The sequence below is a fragment of the Triticum dicoccoides genome, chromosome 4A, assembly GCF_002162155.2.
Source record: "Triticum dicoccoides isolate Atlit2015 ecotype Zavitan chromosome 4A, WEW_v2.0, whole genome shotgun sequence".
NCBI classification, from domain to species: domain Eukaryota; kingdom Viridiplantae; phylum Streptophyta; class Magnoliopsida; order Poales; family Poaceae; genus Triticum; species Triticum dicoccoides.
The window spans coordinates 204,263,241-204,282,518 of NC_041386.1; positions in this window are offsets into that span (position 1 = coordinate 204,263,241).

Consider the following 19,278-nt stretch of genomic DNA (forward strand, 5'->3'; position numbering starts at 1 on the left):
ATTCTGCCACATGTACAATCTAGAAGACTCCATAGTTGAACTTAAGCATAATGCACAAGCAGTTCTCCTTTGTTCCCTGGAATCTTCCTTATCTTAATTGCCCAAACCTTTTTTTCTAAATGAATTGTCACTATTTGTTTTTACCTTTACAATGCACAATTTCATGAATCTTAAAATAGTTCTTTTACAAAACTAATTGATTTTGGATGAGATGAACTATAAGAATTAAACGAACATCTACATCATGCATATCTAGGAGAAGAGGAGGGAAACCGATGAGAGGAGTGGCGAGATACGGTAGCCTGTTTTGAGTGAAAACCTAGTAGAGAAGGAAGCGTGAGCTACACGACGTATGCGCACAGTGCTTACCCATGTACTGCATGTGCTGTCGAAAGGGCTCAGGGTTGTCGTTCGAACTGGGAGCATCAAACAGTGCACATGTACGATCCGTGGGGTTTGGGTTCTGGCCAGTCAAAACGCAGGACTCAGATCGCGCACGCAGCGGGGGGGGGGATATCATACGGAAACGAACATTCGGTGGAAACCCGTGAAAACAACGAGAAAAACATGTTTTGAAGTTTAAAAAATGCGGGATGTTAAGACGATGATGTTTTATTGGCACACAAAATTTCAAGTTGAAACACATTAAGAGATGTGAGCTATGAAAAAGACAAAATTAGTGTTGAATAGTGGAGAATAGTAATGTAACTATTCAGGGCGGAATTTGTCTTTTTCATAGCTCACATCTTGTAATATTTTTCAACTTGAAATTTTGTGTCGCAATAAAACATCACCTTCTTAACATCCCACATTTTTTCTGATTTTTATGAAACTTTAAAATATGGTTTCCACGTAATTTTTATTGAATAACGGCTTTCATGAGTGTACCATGTGCTATTTGAAAACATTTCATGAGAAGAATCTCTAAGATGAAAATTGTGAAACCTGCCATGGTGTCACGACATCGCACTTATATGTCGAGGAATTTTTTTTGTCCATTGTGGCGCAAGCTTTATTACAAGCCTCTTACAAACAGGAGCTTCTCTCAAATAAGCCTCGTGGTTCTGATAGGGAAACATCTCCCCCTTGTGGGCAAAACGTAATCACTGCCTCTTTTTACCTTGTATTTTCTTTTACGGGCAACATGGAATGATAGGATATCCGTGCTGAAATTTAAACTTATTCAGGGTTCGTTTCGCCTTTTTATACACTAATTGAGTTTCCTAGGCATTTAATGTCCATAGTTCAAATCTGAACTATAAATACATGCTCCAGGTCACCGAAATGGCTAGAAAAATTATACATGTGTCCTTCGGTGCATGTTTAGGTCCCATGCCAGGAATGGGAACGAATTACAACCGTACTGGTGTCTCAACCATTTCAAATCTCAATTTTTAAGTCACCATAAATCCTAAACTCACTAGAAAGTCATCAAAGGTGGCATGGTGTCACGTCATGGCACACATATGTGGTGGCAAGAACATTGTCCAATTTGGGCCAAGCTTTATTACAAACCTCTTACAAAAACTAGAGCTTATCTCAAAGAAGCCTCATGGTTCTGATAGGGAAACGCGTTCCCCTTGTGGGCGAAACGTAATCACTGCCTCTTTTCGCCTTGTATTTTCTTCCACGGGCAACATGGAACCACAGGATATCCGTGCTGAAATTTAAACTTATTCAGGGTTCGTTTGGCCTTTTTATACACTAATTGAGTTTCCTAGGCATTTAATGTCCACAATTCAAATCTTAACTACAAATACATGCTCCAGTTTACCAAAATGGCTAGAAAAATTATACATGTGTCCTTGGGTGCATGTTTAGGTCTCATGCCAGGAATGGGGGCGAATTACAACTGTACCTGTGTCCTGGCTCTTCCTCAAACATTTCGAATCTCAGTTTTTAAGTCCCCATAAATCCTACACTCACCAGAAAGTCATCAAAGGTGGCAAGGTGTCATGTCATGGCACATATATGTCATGGTAAAAACATTGCCAATTTGGGCCAAGCTTTATTACAAACCTCTCATGAACCGGAGCCTGTCACAAGAACCCTAATGGTTTCAATAGGCAAACGTGTCCCCTTGTGGGCCAAACGATAATCACTCCCTGTTCTAGCCTCATATTTTCTTCTACACACGACATGGAACAACTAGAGATTCGGGCTGAACATAGAAATTATTCAGGGTTCGTTTGACCTTTTTATTCATTAATTGAGTTTTCTAGGCATTTAATGCCCATCATTCAAATCCGAACTACAAATACATGCTTCCTTGGGGTGCATGTTTAGGTCCCATGGAATGAATGGGAATGAATTCAACCTTCTCGCCATCCTGGCGTGGCCACAAACATTGCGAATCATGAAACTTGGTATTGTGTCACTACATGGTATATATAATTATCCAATTTGGGCGAAGCTATATTACAATACAAACCGGAACCTGTCGCAACCCTCGTGGTTCCGGTAGGGAAACATGCCCCTCTTGTGGGTGAAATGATAATCGATGCCTCTTCTCGCCTTGAACTTTGTTTCTACAGGAAACATAGAATAACAGGAGTGTCGGGCTAAAATTTGAAAATGTTCAGGGTTCGTTTGGCCATTGTATATATATTACTAATTACTAAGATTTTTATGCATTTAATGTAGTCCATAATTCAAATTTCACCTACAACCACATGCCCCGGTGAAGCAAAATGGGTGGAAAATCATACATGTGTCATTGGGTGCATGTTTAGGTCTCGTTTAAGGAATGAGAATGAATTACAAACTTGTCATCGTCCTGAATCAATGAGAATCTCGGTTTTTTATCCCAATAAATAAAAAAGTCACCCAAAAACATGAAACTTGGCATGGTTTCATGACGTGGCACATATATCCCGTGGTAAGAAAAATCATCCAGTTTGAGAATAGGCGCACACATTAGTAGCCAACAAAGTCCTTTTTGAAAAAAAAGTTGACACGTTAATATCGCAAATGATTGTATTACATTTACGGTGTTGAAATTTAACCATACTCGGTGGCGTGCGTGTAGCTGTTTGATTAGACGGGACTAGCGCGAGAAGTCCACCATGCATCTTCGACGGGACGCGTACGAGCAGTCTGCCGAGTAGGCTCGATGGGACGCATGCATCCTGTCCACCTCGCAGGCTTGACTGGACACGTGCGAGCAGCAAGGCCGCCCATGCTCACCGGGAAGCGAGCTCTTTATCCTCCATGCACCAGCCGCCGACCGCCTCGCTCAAAACTTCTCCATTAATGGGTTAATTAAAGCACCTGGATGGAGGGTGTTTGCTTGTGATCACATGGCAGCATTTGCTTTGTTCATGTTTTCAAGTAGTATTCCGCCCTAATTGAAATTGCCACATAGGGCAACGGATAATACGACCACAAATAAAATGGCAATGGATAATACGATGACAAATTTAGAATGGCGCACATAATAATTGTCTTACATATTCCGGATAATTTAAAATGCCACATGCGGCAAAGCCTGGGAGACATGGGGGCAAGAGAAGAAGGAAATTGCAGACAACGATCTAGGTCGCTACTGTCTGTACTCGACGATTGATCGCCGGGCGGTGAAATCCTCGAGCTCCTTCTTCAATTCCTCACGACTTTGCTTGAAAGCAGCCACGGATTGCTCCACCTCCTGCTCGCACTTGATCTGGAGCTTCCTCAAGCCACCCATCAGGTCCTCGATGACCGCTTTCAGCGTCATCTCTGAGGCACTGCTCTGCTCATGCAGCATCTTCCATCCGGCGGCCTCCTCCTCCTTCTCGGTGACCAACTTGAGGAGCTTCACATTGTCATCCATGATTTGCTCGACGAGGCCGGTCGCCTTGTCAACCGAGGCATCACTGATCTTGAGCAACTTCGTCATGCCGTCGATCAACTCCTGCTGCATAGTGACGCCAGCGAGAATGTCGTCGTCGCCGGCTAAGGACTTCAGGAACGCAGGCTTGTCGCGATGGCCGACGCCACGGATGCGCTTGTTAGAGCCCTCGCGTGCCCATGAGAGCTCGTTCGAGGGCTCCACGGCGTGCCCGGACATCTCTGTTGCCGCTGCGGCTTCGCGGCGGGACCTCTCTACTGTTTCCGCGGCCTTGGTCTTTGCTACCTAGTTATATGTCCTTCCTACACTCTTCCTATTGGTCGTGGCGGAACGACTTGACTGAGAAAACCAATTTTGTGGGTGATGAGGAGAGGAACTGTGATGTAATTTTCGAGTGGGTAGTTTTTATAGCCCGGTGCTAACTGTGAACACATATTAGTTGGAGAGGTGTGAACGGATTTCCAATTAATTATTGCATTGTAATCAGCAATGTGACGAGAAACAAGGTCAAAGTTTATTGATGGCAGAAGGTTGACCACGTGGTTGCTCGCTGTTGAGGCAGCCGCGGTGCGCTCCATTCTGGCGTCCCTGCGCGCGCTCTGCTCACCGTTGAGGCAAAGTTACAATGGCAACTGTTAATAATTCTTAATAATTGTCTTACATATTCAGGATAATTTAAAATGCCAAATGCGGCAAGGCCCAGAACACTCACGACCTACATGTGAATACAATTAAAATAGAATATAAGCTAAAAGGCTGAGCTAGCGGCCTTCTGACGCTGGTCTTCTCGGACTCCATGATCAGCATAGCACCCTTGCGGCCATGTACTCGCAGACGCATGTGTAACTTACTAATCATCACACACAAGTACTCGTAGACGCATCGTGTGCGATACTCCAAGCCACCGCAAGCAACTAGTTTGCATTTTTCAAAGTTTTTTGTACACACAGAATCACACACGAACTAACTGTATTAACCATCTGCGTTGTAAATTCTCATCGCAAACAGTTCATCCAAGTCGGCTATTTGCCACGTATCACACACATCTTGTTAAGTTGAACCGTTTCTGTTGCGTTCGCTAATCGAAAACAGTTCGTCCGAGTGAACCGTATGCCCTATATCACACAGACCTTGATTTGGCTAACCGTTTATATTGCACTCCCTAATAGCAAACGGTACATCGGAGCAAACTTTATGCCATATATCGCACACACATTGATATGGCTATCCGTTTTTGTTGTTCTGCCTCATCACAAATAGTTCGAACGAGTTAACCATGTGGCCTGAATCGCACACGCAACTAAAATATGAACCGTGTTTGATGCATCCTCCATCGCAAACATTTTGCACATTTTTGATGGTTTTCATACACCACCGTTTGCGATTACTACATCGCACATAGTTTCTCGAAGGGTCTCCGATCGTAGTGTCGAGTTAGCAAAATCCTGAAGTAGAGTTCAGTGAAGTTGAATGTTGTAGCAACTTTAGGCTAGTGGCTATGGATAATTGCGCGCCCAACCTTCGTCCTCTTCAGCAAGACTTCAATATTGTACCGTGGGTGTTGAATGAATACCTTCCTTGCCTCTTGACCATGCAGGTGGTTTCAAAGGTAATCATCGGCGAACTGCTTTGAAAAGTACTGAAAACAAAGCTATGCATAAATCGCTGTTGTAAATTTTGAAATGGCGCAAGGGGTAAAAACAAGATAAAAGAGTTGGTACCATCCTCTAGTTGACTGATGTCTTCTTCATTGTGCAAACAAAGATCTTGCTGTTATTCGTTGCAAGTTTCTTCATCCTAACAATCTTTATTAGTTTCTTGACTTGACTGATATTCATGGACATCTCATTTCCCCATATGCAAAATGGGTCGAACAGTGGGTCTAAGCCTCTAACAGCAGGACCTACATGTGCAAGACCAAATGGTAAGAAACCTAAATATTAGAATGATTCCTGCAACTGCACAATAATGTGCTATTAGCCAAAGGACCCTGCTTGAACAAACATCGATGGTAAACCGCAGTGTCTCCCATTGTTTCCCTGCAACACACATAAGGAAGATCTTGATCCGGTTAACTGAGAGTTGCCATACTATCAGTAGAATATGTATTGAGTACGGCCAAATTCGATTGGTCTCACATGCATAACAATACAAAATTGTACCCACAACAAATGAAAATCAAATTGCAGAACTAAACCAAATAGATAAATGGATAGCAGAACAAATGAACCAAAGTAGTTAACTGAGCACGACATTGCAGAATAGAAACATGTACTAGAAGATAAGACAGTTAAAAAAACAAAGAATGCTTGAGAACAATACTACGAAATGTAGCAATTGTTGGACCAAAGTGTTAACTGAACATTACATTTCAGAGAATCAAACTGTTAACTGAACATCAGATTGCATATTAACTTACAGAGGACAAATCACTAGAAGGCACTGGCGGTGGCCTCAAGAAAACATCACAAATTGTATTTTAAAGTAGACAACCACGTGGCGGTGTTGACAGTGGCCTCAAAGACGAGGTGCTCCTCCAAGATCTGGCGGTTGACACGCATGTCCACCATAGCGACCTTGTTCGCGCGTGCGACTGCATGCTACTCAGCTCCACATTATACTGCGTGTAAAATGGCTGTGGGCGGCGCTTAATTGGAGGAGGCGGCAGTGATTTCGGTGGAAGGTGTCACTCCATCAGTTGGGGCATGTGGGACGGGAAAGGAGGAGGATGGTGTGGGTGGGGTGTGGATTACCTTAACATATCAACAAGGCCACACAGCTAGAAGAAGGGTCGGCGGCTAGGAGGCTACGTAGCAAGAAGAAGGGTCACCGGCGAGGAGGCGACGCTGTAAGAAGAAGGGTCGCCAGCAAGGAGGCGGCGCTGCAAGAAGAAGGGTAGCCGGCGAGGGGGCGGCACTGCAAGACGAAGGGTCGCTGGCGAGGAGGCTGAGCTGCCAGTAAGCATAAGTGAAGGTTTGAACTTGGAAAGCAAGGAGGAACAGTCAAAATGTGGCTTTTGGTAGGAGGGAGGGGGCGGGGAGATAGATATTTCCGCGGTGGCAAAACAATTTTGCTCAGTGCCGCGAGAAACTAGCACGCAAGTGTGGTTCAAGCGGGGGTGGTGGACTGTAGACGACGAACCTTCCTACATAAGCTAGACAAGATGGTGCACCAAGATATTCTATAACGCATCCCACGCGATTCTTTCTTGTAAACTATTTGTGGCATACCTGATTTTTTATTATGTTTTGAAAGACAAAATGGTGTTACGGAGGGAAAGGATGGCGTTTGAATTGCTAGAACATTTACATACAGTGAACATGCAGCTAGTACCTGAGTGTCGTGTTTAATTTTGGAATTATTCCGGGTTCGTTTGGCATTTTTATGCATTAATTGAGTTTCTGGGCATTTAATGTGCATAATTCGAATTTGAATTACAAGCACGTGCTCCAATGCACCAAAGTTTGTTGAAAAATCACACGTGTTTCTTTGGGTGAATTTATAGGTCCCATGCAAGAAATGGGAATAAAATTCAAACATCTCGGTGTCGTGGCTCGGCCGGAATGATTGAGAAACTTGATTTTTTAATTCCTGTAAATCCAAAACACGGCTGAAAATCATGAAACTTGGCATGGTGTCATGACATGGCACCAACATGCTGTAGTAATTTTTTGGTTGAATTGGAACAAGCTTTGGTGTAAGCTTCTTGCAAACCGGAGCTTCCCTCAAGAAGGCTCCTGGTTTCGAGAGGGAACGTGTGACCTCCGTGTGTGAAACGACATTCGTACACTGCCTTCTCCCGCCTTAATTTTTTTTCCACAGGCAGATTACACCAACTAGAAGTATCGTGCTAAATTTTGGAATTATTCCGTCTTCATTTGGCCTTTTTTATACATTAATTGAGTTTCTGGGCATTTAATGTGCATAATTCAAATTTGAACTACAAGCACGTGCTCCAGTGGACCAAAGTTATTTGAAAAATCACATGTGTGTGCTTGGGTGAATTTCTAGGTCCCATGCAAGAGATGAGAGTGAAATGCAAACATTTGGGCATCGTGGCTCGGTTGGAAAGATTGAGAAACTTGTTTTTTAATTCCTGTAATTCCAAAACACGGCTGAAAATCATGAAACATGGCATGGTCTCATGACATGGCACCAACATGTTGCGGTAATTTTTTGGCAGAATAGGGACAAGCTTTGGTGTAGGCTTCTTGCAAACCACCTCCGTGAGCGAAACGACATACGTACACTGCCTTCTCCCGCCTTAATTTCTTTACACAGCCGGATTAGACCAAATAGAAGTACTGTGCTAAATTTTGGAATTATTCCCGGTTCGTTTGGCCTTTTTCATACATTAATTTAGTTTCTGGGCATTTAATGTGAATAATTCAAATTTGAACTACAAGAATAGGCTCCAGTGCCCTAAAGTTGTTTGAAAAATCACATGTGTGTCCTTGGGTGAGTTTCTAGGTCCCATGCAAGAGATTGGAGTGAAATTCAAACACCTGGGCGTCGTGGCTCGACCGGAAAGATTGAGAAACTTGGTTTTTTAATTCCTGTAATTCCAAAACACGCCTGAAAATCATGAAACTTGGCATGGTGTCATGACATGGCACGAACATGTTGTGGTAATTTTTTGGGCCGAATTGGGACAAGCTTTGGTGTAAGCTTCTTGCAAACCGGAGCTTCCCTCAAGAAGGCTCGTGGTTCCGAGAGGGAACGTGTCACCTCCGTGTGCGAAACGACATACGTACACTGCCTTCTCCCGCCTCAATTTTTTGCACAGCCAGATTAGACCAAATAGAAGTACCGTGCTAAATTTTGGAATTATTCCAGGTTCGTTTGGCCTTTTTATACATTAATTGGGTTTCTGGGCATTTAATGTGCATAATTCAAATTTGAACTACAAGCACAAGCTCCAGTGCACCAAAGTTGTTTGAAAAAACACATGTGTGTCCTTGGGTGAATTTGTAGGTCCCATGCAAGAGATGGGAGTGAAATTCAAACATCTGGGTGTCGTGGCTCGGCCGGAAAGATTGAGAAACTTGATTTTTTAATTCCTGTAATTCCAAAACACGCCTGAAAATCATGAAACTTGGCATGGTGTCATGACATGGCACCAACATGCTGCAGTATTTTTTTGGCCGAATTGGGACAAGCTTTGGTGTAAGCTTCTTGCAAACCGGAGATTCCCTCAAGAAGGCTCGTGGTTCCGAGAGGGAACGTGTCACCTCGATGTGCGAAACGACATACCTACACTACCTTCGCTTGCCTTAATTTTTTTACACAGGCAGATTAGACCAAATAGAAGTATCGTGCTAAATTTTGGAATTATTCCTGGTTCATTTGGCCTTTTTTATACATTAATTGAGTTTCTGGGCATTTAATGCGCATAATTCAAATTTGAACTACAAGCACATGCTCCAGTGCACCAAAGTTGTTTGAAATATCACATGTGTGCCCTTGGGTGAATTTCTAGGTCCCATGAAAAAGATGGGAGTGAAATTCAAACATCTGGGCATCGTGGCTCGGCGGGAAAGGTTGTGAAACTTGGTTATTAAATTCCTGTAATTCCAAAACACGCCTGAAAATCATGAAACTTGACATGGTCTCATGACATGGCACCAACATGTTGTGGTAATTTTTCTGTCCGATTTGCAAAGGCCCACAAATTGACAATCAAGAAAGTCATTTTGGAACAAGTGTTGTCACATTAAAAATCGGAAACACAAGTATTATTGAAACCGTGGGTGTTCAACTTACCAATTACGTGTGGCCACGCGTCCCCTGTTTTTTATTGTCTAGGAGGTGTAGTGCAGGGTAGCTATTTGTGTATGGGAGGCATGCGATCAGACCCCTGCGCGTGCTCATTGGGAGGAGAGCCCTTTGACCACTGCCCATCACGCACCTCCCTCCCAACATCTCCATTAATGGTGCCCGAGCACTTGTTCTACGGCGTGGCTATATGTCTCACCGGACTGCGATTTAAGAGAGAAAAATGAAAATCTAAAAAGAAAGTTTTGCATGGATCTTGATGTAAGATCCGATGGACCTATATAGCATCGACTGTGACTTATAGCAAGCATGATGAATATAAGGACGATAGTAGTGGATAATAATTGTCTTACATATTTAGAAACATAGTTAAAAAAGCCACATGCAGCAACGCCCGAAATACACAAGGGAAAAAGAAGAAGGAAGACAATGATCTGGCTCGCTGATCTCTACTTTCTTGATGCGTTGCTGCAGGCCGTGGGAACTAGTCTCCACGGTGAGCAGCCACGAGCTCTTTCTTGTCCTCAAGATGCTGCTTGAGGGCATCCATAGATTCCTGCACCAGCCTTCTGCGTCGGATGCGCAACATGGCATTCTCGTTCATAAGTTTCTCGACGATGACGCCGGTCCTCTTCAACAAGGAAGTGGTCTACTCCTACTGCTCCGCACTTCCGACGATCTTCGGCCGTAGCAGTTCGTGCTCGGCCCGGAGCTTCGCATTGCTCTCATTTAGTTGCCGAATGACGTCGATAGACTGTTCAAATGAGGCTTTTAGGTCATCCTGCAACCTCTCCAACCTAGAGATCTGATCCATCTACCTAAGGACGAGGGCACGCATGCGCCTGTAAGAGTCCTCGCCTACCCACGAGCCATTTTCCCACGCCGCCGCGGCGCGGGAGGACATCTCTGTTGCATTCGCGACGCGGCGGGACATCTCTTCTGCTTCCGTGGCATGGCCGGACCAGTCTGCTGCATAGACGGCACGGAGGGTCCTCCGTGCTGCTTTGGCGGCACGGCAGAACCTCTTTGCTGCTACGACCGTGCGGCGGGACATGTTGGCTGCTTTCGCGGCGAGGCGGGACATCTCTCATGCTCCCGCTTCTAGGCTCGCCTCTCCCTGGTGGCAATCTCTCGACCTAGAACTCACGCTGGCCATGGCAGACGCAAGGGAACAATGATGAATGACTTGTTTGTTTTTGACTTTTTGTGGATGAGGGGCTGAGGAGGAACGTGCAGTCATCTTGGCGTAGTAGTATTTACAACCGCGTAGTAATACACTCCTAAGTGGGAAATCGTTTAGGTTTTGATTGGTGTGAATTGGTTTGCAATTTGGAATGTGACGGGACGCGGCCTCCCTATTCTTCTAATAAAAATTGTGACGGGACGTATTCTCAAACTTTACTGACGGTTATAAGTGCGGCACTATTCCTGGAAGGCGTAATGTGGGCACGTACACCTTCTCGGCCGCGTACGTGGCATTTGCACCATTGGGTGCACCGCAATAGGCAATGTCAGCACACATCTTGTTCCAACAACCATGCACGCTCGTTATTACCATTGCACATGCTTCTTTTAATTAGAATGGGTGTGGCCGTCTAGCGCACACACATTGATCTATCTAACTGTTTCAGTTTGTTCTGGCTAATCGCAAACAGTTCATCCATGTGAAGTGTATGCCATCAATCGCAGACACTTTGATCTGGCTTACCCGTTTCTATTCGGTTGCCTAATCGCAAACAGTTAATCCTTCTGAACCGTATGCCCTCAATCACACACACCTTGATCTGGCTGACCGTTTCTTTTGTGTTTCCTACTCACAAATAGTTCATCCTAGTGAACTGTATGCTGTATATCGCACACACTTTCATCTGGCTGCCCATTTCTTTTATGTTGCCTAATCACAAACACTTCATCTGAGTGAAACTTATGCTCTATGTCGCACACGCTTTCATCAGGCTGCCCATTTCTTTTGTTCCACCTCATCGCAAAAAGTTCATTGGACTGAATCGTAAGCCCTGGATCGCACACGCAACTAAAATCTGAACCGTGTTTGATGCATCCTCCATTGCAAACATTTTGCACCTTTTTGACAGTTTTTTTACATCCTCGTTTCTGACTGATGCATCGCACACAGTTTCATGAAAGGGTCTCTGGTCGTAGTGTCGCGTTAGCAGCATCCTACAGTAGTGAATCTATGCTTTCCTTCTCTACTCGGGCGCTATCTAAATTAGTTCATTCTTATTCCTTTTCTATCTTCTTCTTACCGGAGTAGTTTCATAGTCTATCTTATTACTCGAGCGTTTGATTCTCATCATAATCGTCATTCATATTTTCTACCTGAGTGCTCTCGACGTTGTTCATCTTCTCTCTTCAGCTCTTGCTTCTCCTCATCCTCTTTTCTTCCGTCTTGCTCCTAAGATTTCGGGACGAGATATTCTAATAGTGGAGGAGAGTAGTAACGTGATACGTCTCCAACGTATCTATAATTTTTGATTGTTCCATGCTATTATATTATCAACCTTGGATGTTTTATATGCATTTATATGCTATTTTATATGATGTTTGGGACTAACCTATTAACCTAGAGCCCAGTGCCAGTTTCTGTTTTTCCCTTGTTTCAGTGTTTTGCAGAAAAGGAATACCAAACGGAGTCCAAACGGAATGAAACCTTCGGAAAAGTTATTTTTGGAAGGAAAGCAAAACAGGAGACTTGGAGTGCACGTCAGGGTATCAATGAGGAGAGCATGAGGCAGGGGGCGCGCCCACCCCCTGGGCGCGCTCACCCCCCTGGGCGCACCCTCCACCCTCATGGGCCCCTCGTGGCTCCCCTAATGTATTTCTTCCGCCTATATATATATATCCATATACCCTAAAACTATCAGAGACCACAATAGATCGGGAGTTCCGCCGCTAGAAGCCTCCGTAAGCACCGAAAACCAATCTAGACCCGTTCCGGCACCTTGCCGGAGGGGGGAATCCCTCTTCGATGGCCATCTTCATCATCCCGGTGCTCTCCATGACGAGAGGGAGTAGTTCTCCCTCGGGGCTGAGGGTATGTACCAGTAGCTATGTGTTTGATCTCTCTCTCTCTCGTGTTCTTGAGGTGATACGATCTTGATGTATCACGAGCTTTGATATTATAGTTGGATCTTATGATGTTTCTCCCCCACTACTCTATTGTAATGGATTGAGTTTTCCCTTTGAAGTTATCTTATCGGATTGAGTCTTTAAGGATTTGAGAACACTTGATGTATGTCTTGCGTGGGATACCCGTGGTGACAATGGGGTATTCTATTGATCCACTTGATGTATGTTTTGGTGATCAACTTGCGGGTTCCGTGACCTTGGGAATCTATGCATAGGGGTTGGCACACGTTTTCATCTTGACTCTCCGTTAGAAACTTTGGGCCACTCTTTGAGGTTCTATGTGTTGGTTGAATAGATGAATCTGAGATTGTGTGATGCATATCGCATAATCATACCCACAGATACTTGAGGTGACATCGGAGTATCTAGGTGACATTAGGGTTTTGGTTGATTTGTGTCTTAAGGTGTTATTCTAGTACGAACTCTAGGGCTGTTTGTGACACTTATAGGAATAGCCCAACGGATTGATTGGAAAGAATAACTTTGAGGTGGTTTCATACCCTACAATAATCTCCTCGTTTGTTCTCCGCTATTAGTGACTTTGGAGTGACTATTTGTTGCATGTTTAGGGATAGTTATATAATCCAATTATGTTATTATTGTTTAGAGGACTTGCACTAGTGAAAGTATGTACCCTAGGCCTTGTTTCAACGCATTGCAATACCATTTATGCTCACTTTTATCATTAGTTACCTTGCTGTTTTTATAATTTCAGATTACAAAAACCTATATCTACCATCCATATTACACTTGTATCACCATCTCTTCGCCGAACTAGTGCACCTATACAATTTACCATTGTATTGGGTGTGTTGGGGAAACAAGAGACTCTTTGTTATTTGGTTGCAGGGTTGCTTGAGAGAGACCATCTTCATCCTACGCCTCCTACGGATTGATAAACCTTAGGTCATCCACTTGAGGGAAATTTTCTACTATACTACAAACCTCTGCCCTTGGAGGCCCAACAACGTCTATAAGAAGAAGGTTGTGTAGTAGACATCAAGCTCTTTTCTGGTGCCGTTGCCGGAGAGGTTAGCGCTTGAAGGTATATCTTTAGATCTTGCAATCGAATCTTTTTGTTTCTTGTTTTAGCACTAGTTTAGTTTATAAAAGAAAACTACCAAAAAATGAAATTAAGGTACCTCATATGCTTCATATTTTTAATATCTATCATGAAAATAAGGATTCCGATAATTGTGCTCAAGTGCTAGAGGAAGAATGCATTAGAATGTTTGGCACTAAATATTTGAATGATCAGCATGATTGCAATATTGTTAGTATGAATTCCTTGAATATCCATGATTCTAATGATATGCAAAGCCACAAGCTTGGGGAAGCTATGTTTGATGAAGATGATATTTTTTGTCCCCCAAGTTTTGATGGGAAAATTTATTATGATGAAAGCATGCCTCCTATTTAGGATGGTTATATTGATGAAAGTGGATTTGGAAAGGTTATGACTTTATTTAGTAATGATTCCACTATTCCGGAAGAGGTTCCAATTGATTATGAGAACAAAGTAGCTATCTATGATGATTATTGTGATGACTTGTATGCTATAAATAATAATGATATCAATGAAACTTGTCATCATGATTTTAGTTTTCAATTGGATTATGCCTCACATGATAATTATTTTGTTGAGTTTGCTCGCACTATTATTCATGAGAAGAATTTTGCTTGTGCGGAGAGTAATAAAATTTATATGCTTGTAGATCATGAAAAGAATGCTTTAGTTGCTGGTTATATTGTTTAACTCATTCATGATGCTACTTAAAATTATTATGATGGAGGAACATATGCTTGTAGAAATTGCAATAATATCAAGTTTCCTCTCTATACACTTAAAATCTTGAAGTTATGCTTGTTTTACCTTCCTATGCAAGTTGATTCTTGTTCCCACAAGTTGTTTTCTCACAAAATCACTATGCATAGGAAGTGGGTTAGACTTAAATTTGCTAGTCATATTCTTCATGATGCTCTCTTTATATTTCAATTCTTATCTTTTATGTGAACATCATTGAAATCATCATGCCTAGCTAGGGGCGTTAAACGATAGCGCTTGTTGGGAGGCAACCCAACTTTATTTTTGTTCCTTGCTTTTTGCTCCTGTTTAGTAATAAATAATTTATCTAGCCTCTTTTATTATTGAGTTTTTATGTTTTAATTAGTGTTTGTGCCAAGTAGAACCTTTGGGAAGACTTGGGGAAAGTCTTGTTGATCATGCTATAAAAAACAGAAACTTTAGCGCTCACGAGAATTGCTGCCATTTTTATTTGGAAAGTGATATTTAGTTAATTATTTTTTAAGATGATTTATATATAAATTCCTCACGTACATAAATTTATTTTAGAATTTTTGGGGTTCCAGAAGTTTGCGTTAGTTACATATTACTACAGACTGTTCTGTTTTTGACAGATTCTGTTTTTCGTGTGTTGTTTGCTTATTTTGATGAATCTATGGCTAGGAAAATAGTTTATAAACCATAGAGAAGTTTAGATACAGTAGGTTTAACACCAATATAGATAAAGAATGAGTTCATTACAGTACCTTGAAGTGGTGTTTTGTTTTCTTTCGCTAACGGAGCTCACGAGTTTTCTGTTAAGTTTTGTGTTGTGAAGTTTTCATGTTTTGGGTGAAGATTCCATGGACTACGGAATAAGGAGTGGCAATATCCTAAGCTTGGTGATGCCCAAGGCACCCCAAGGTAATATTAAAGGACAACCAAGAGCCTAAGCTTGGGTATGCCCCGGAAGGCATCCCCTCTTTCGTCTTCGTTCATCTGTAACTTTACTTGGAGCTATATTTTTATTCGCCACATGATATGTGTTTTGCTTGGAGCGTCATTTTATTTTATTTTGTTTTGCTTGCTGTTTGAATAAAATACCAAGATATGAAATTATTAAATGTTAGAGAGTCTTCATATAGTTGCATAGTCATTCGACTACTCATTGATCTTCACTTATATCTTTCGGAGTAGTTTGTCATTTGCTCTAGTGCTTCACTTATATCCTTTTAGAGCACGGTGGTGGTTTTATTTTATAGAAATAGATGAACTCTCATGCGTCACTTATATTGTTTTGAGACTCCTAGACAGCATGGTAATTTGCTCTGGTTATGAATTTAGTCCTAATATGATGGGCATCCAAGAGGGATATAGTAAAAACTTTCATATAAAGTGCATTGAATACTATGAGAAGTTTGATACTTGATGATTGTTTTGAGATATGAAGATGGCGATGTTCGAGTCATGCTAGTTGAGTAGTTATGAATTTGAGAAATTCTTGTGTTGACGTTTGTGATTCCCGTAGCATGCACGTATGGTGAACCGTTATGTTAAGAAGTCGGAGCATGATGTATTTATTGATTGTCCTCCTTATGAGTGGCGGTCGGGGACGAGCGATGGTCTTTTCCTACCAATCTATACCCCCTAGGAGCATGCACGTAGTACTTTGTTTCGATAACTAATAGATTTTTGCAATAAGTATGTGAGTTCTTTATGACTGATGTTGAGTCCATGGATTATATGCACTCTCACCCTTCCATCATTGCTAGCCTCTCTAGTACCGCGCAACTTTCTTCGGTACCATAAACCCACCATATACCTTCCTCAAAACAGCCACCATACCTACCTATTATGGCATTTGCATAGCCATTCCGAGATATGTTGCCATGCAACTTTCCCCCGTTCCGTTTACTATGACACGCTCCATCATTGTCATATTGCTTTTCATGATCATGTAGTTGACATTGTATTTGTGGCAAAGCCACCATTCATAATTCTTTCATACATGTCACTCATGCATCATTGCACATCCCGGTACACCGCCGGACACATTCATATAGAGTCCTACTTTGTTCTAGTATCGAGTTGTAATCTTTGAGTTGTAAATAAATAGAAGTGTGATGATTATCATTAATAGAGCATTGTCCCAAAAAAGAGAAAGGCCAAATAAAAAAAAGAAATGCCAAATAAAAAAAGAAATGCCAAAAAAGAGAAGGTCCAAAAAAGGGGGGCAATGCTACTATCCTTTTACCACACTTGTACTTCAAAGTAGCACCATGATCTTCATGATAGAGAGTCTCTTGTTTTGTCACTTTCATATACTAGTGGGAAATATTCATTATAGAACTTGGCTTGTATATTCCAACAATGGGCCTCCTCAAGTGCCCTAGGTCTTCGTGAGCAAGCAAGTTGGATGAACACCCACTTAGTTTCTTTTGTTGAGCTTTCGTACATTTATAGCTCTAGTGCATCCGTTGCATGGCAATCCCTACTCACTCACATTGATATCTATTAATGGGCATCTCCATAGCCCGTTGATACGCCTAGTTGACATGAGACTATCTTCTCCTTGTTGTCTTCTCCACAACCACCATTCTATTCCACCTATAGTGCTATATCCATGGCTCATGCTCATATATTGCGTGAAGATTGAAAAAGTTTGAGAACATCAAAAGTATGAAACAATTGCTTGGCTTTTTATCAGGGTTGTGCATGATTTAAATATGTTGTGTGGTGAAGATGGAGCATAGCCAGACTATATTATTTTGTATGGATAGCTTTCTCTGGCCATGTTATTTTGAGAAGACATGATTGCTTTGTTAGTATGCTTGAAGTATTATTATTTTTATGTCAATATTAAACTTTTGTCTTGAATCTTATGGATCTGAATATTCTTCCCACAATAAAGAGAACTACATGGATAAATATGTTAGGTAGCATTCCACATCAAAAATTCTGTTTTTATCATTTACCTACTCGAGGACGAGCAGGAATTAAGCTTGGGGATGCGGATATGTCTCCAACGTATATATAATTTTTGATTGTTCCATGCTATTATATTATCAACCTTGGATGTTTTATATGCATTTATATGCTATATTATATGATTTTTGGGACTAACCTATTAACCTAGAGCCCAGTGCCAGTTTCTGTTTTCCCCTTGTTTCAGTGTTTTGCAGAAAAGGAATATCAAATGGAGTCCAAACGGAACGAAACCTTCGGAAAAGTTATTTTTGGAAGGAAAGCAATTCAGGAGACTTGGAGTGCACGTCAGGGGATCAACAAGGAGAGCACGAGGTAGGGGGGCACGCCCACCCTCCCTGGGCGCGCCCTCCACCCTCGTGGGCCCCTCATGGCTCCCCTGATGTATTTCTTCCGCCTATATATATATATATATATATATATATATCCATATACCCTAAAACTATCAGAGACGACAATAGATCAGGAGTTCCACCACTAGAAGCCTCAGTAGCCACCGAAAACCAATCTAGACCCGTTCCGGCACCCTGCCGGAGGGGGGAATCCCTCTCCGGTGGCCATCTTCATCATCCCGGTGCTCTACATGACAAGGAGGGAGTAGTTCTCACTCGGGGCTAAGGGTATGTACCAGTAGCTATGTGTTTGATCTCTCTCTCGTGTTCTTGAGGTGATACAATCTTGATGTATCACGAGCTTTGCTATTATAGTTGGATCTTATGATGTTTCTCCCCCTCTACTCTCTTGTAATGGATTGAGTTTTCCTTTTGAAGTTATCTTATCGTATTGAGTCTTTAAGGATTTGAGAACACTTGACGTATGTCTTGCGTGGGATACCCGTGGTGACAATGGGGTATTCTATTGATCCACTTGATGTATGTTTTGGTGATCAACTTGTGGGTTCCGTGACCTTGGGAATCTATGCATAGGGGTTGGCACACGTTTTCGTCTTGACTCTCTGGTAGAAACTTTGGGGCACTCTTTGAGGTTCTATGTGTTGGTTGAATAGATGAATCTGAGATTGTGTGATGCATATCGTATAATCATACCCACGGATAATTGAGGTGGCATTGGAGTATCTAGGTGACATTAGGGTTTTGGTTGATTTGTGTCTTGAGGTGTTATTCTAGTATTAACTCTATGGTTGTTTGTGACACTTATAGGAATAGCCCAACGGATTGATTGGAAAGAATAACTTTGAGGTGGTTTCGTACCCTACCATAATCTCTTTGTTTGTTCTCCGCTATTAGTGACTTTGGAGTGACTCTTTGTTGCATGTTGAGGGATAGTCATATGATCCAATTATGTTATTATTGTTGAGAGGACTTGCACTAGTGAAAGTATGAACCCTAGGCCTTGTTTCAACGCATTGCAATACCGTTTACGCTCACTTTTATTATTAGTTACCTTGCTGTTTTTATAATTTCAGATTACAAAAACCTATATCTACCATCCATATTGCACTTGTATCACCATCTCTTCGCCGAACTAGTGCACCTATACAATTTACCATTGTATTGGGTGTGTTGGGGACACAAGAGACTCTTTGTTATTTGGTTGCAGGGTTGCTTGAGAGAGACCATCTTCATCCTATGCCTCCTATGGATTGATAAACCTTAGGTCATCCACTTGAGGGAAATTTGCTACTGTCCTACAAACCTCTGCACTTGGAGGCCCAACAACGTCTACAAGAAGAAGGTTGTGTAGTAGACATCATAACGCCCAGAGACCGATGCGCCAGGTGTCTTCCGTTTAATTGTCG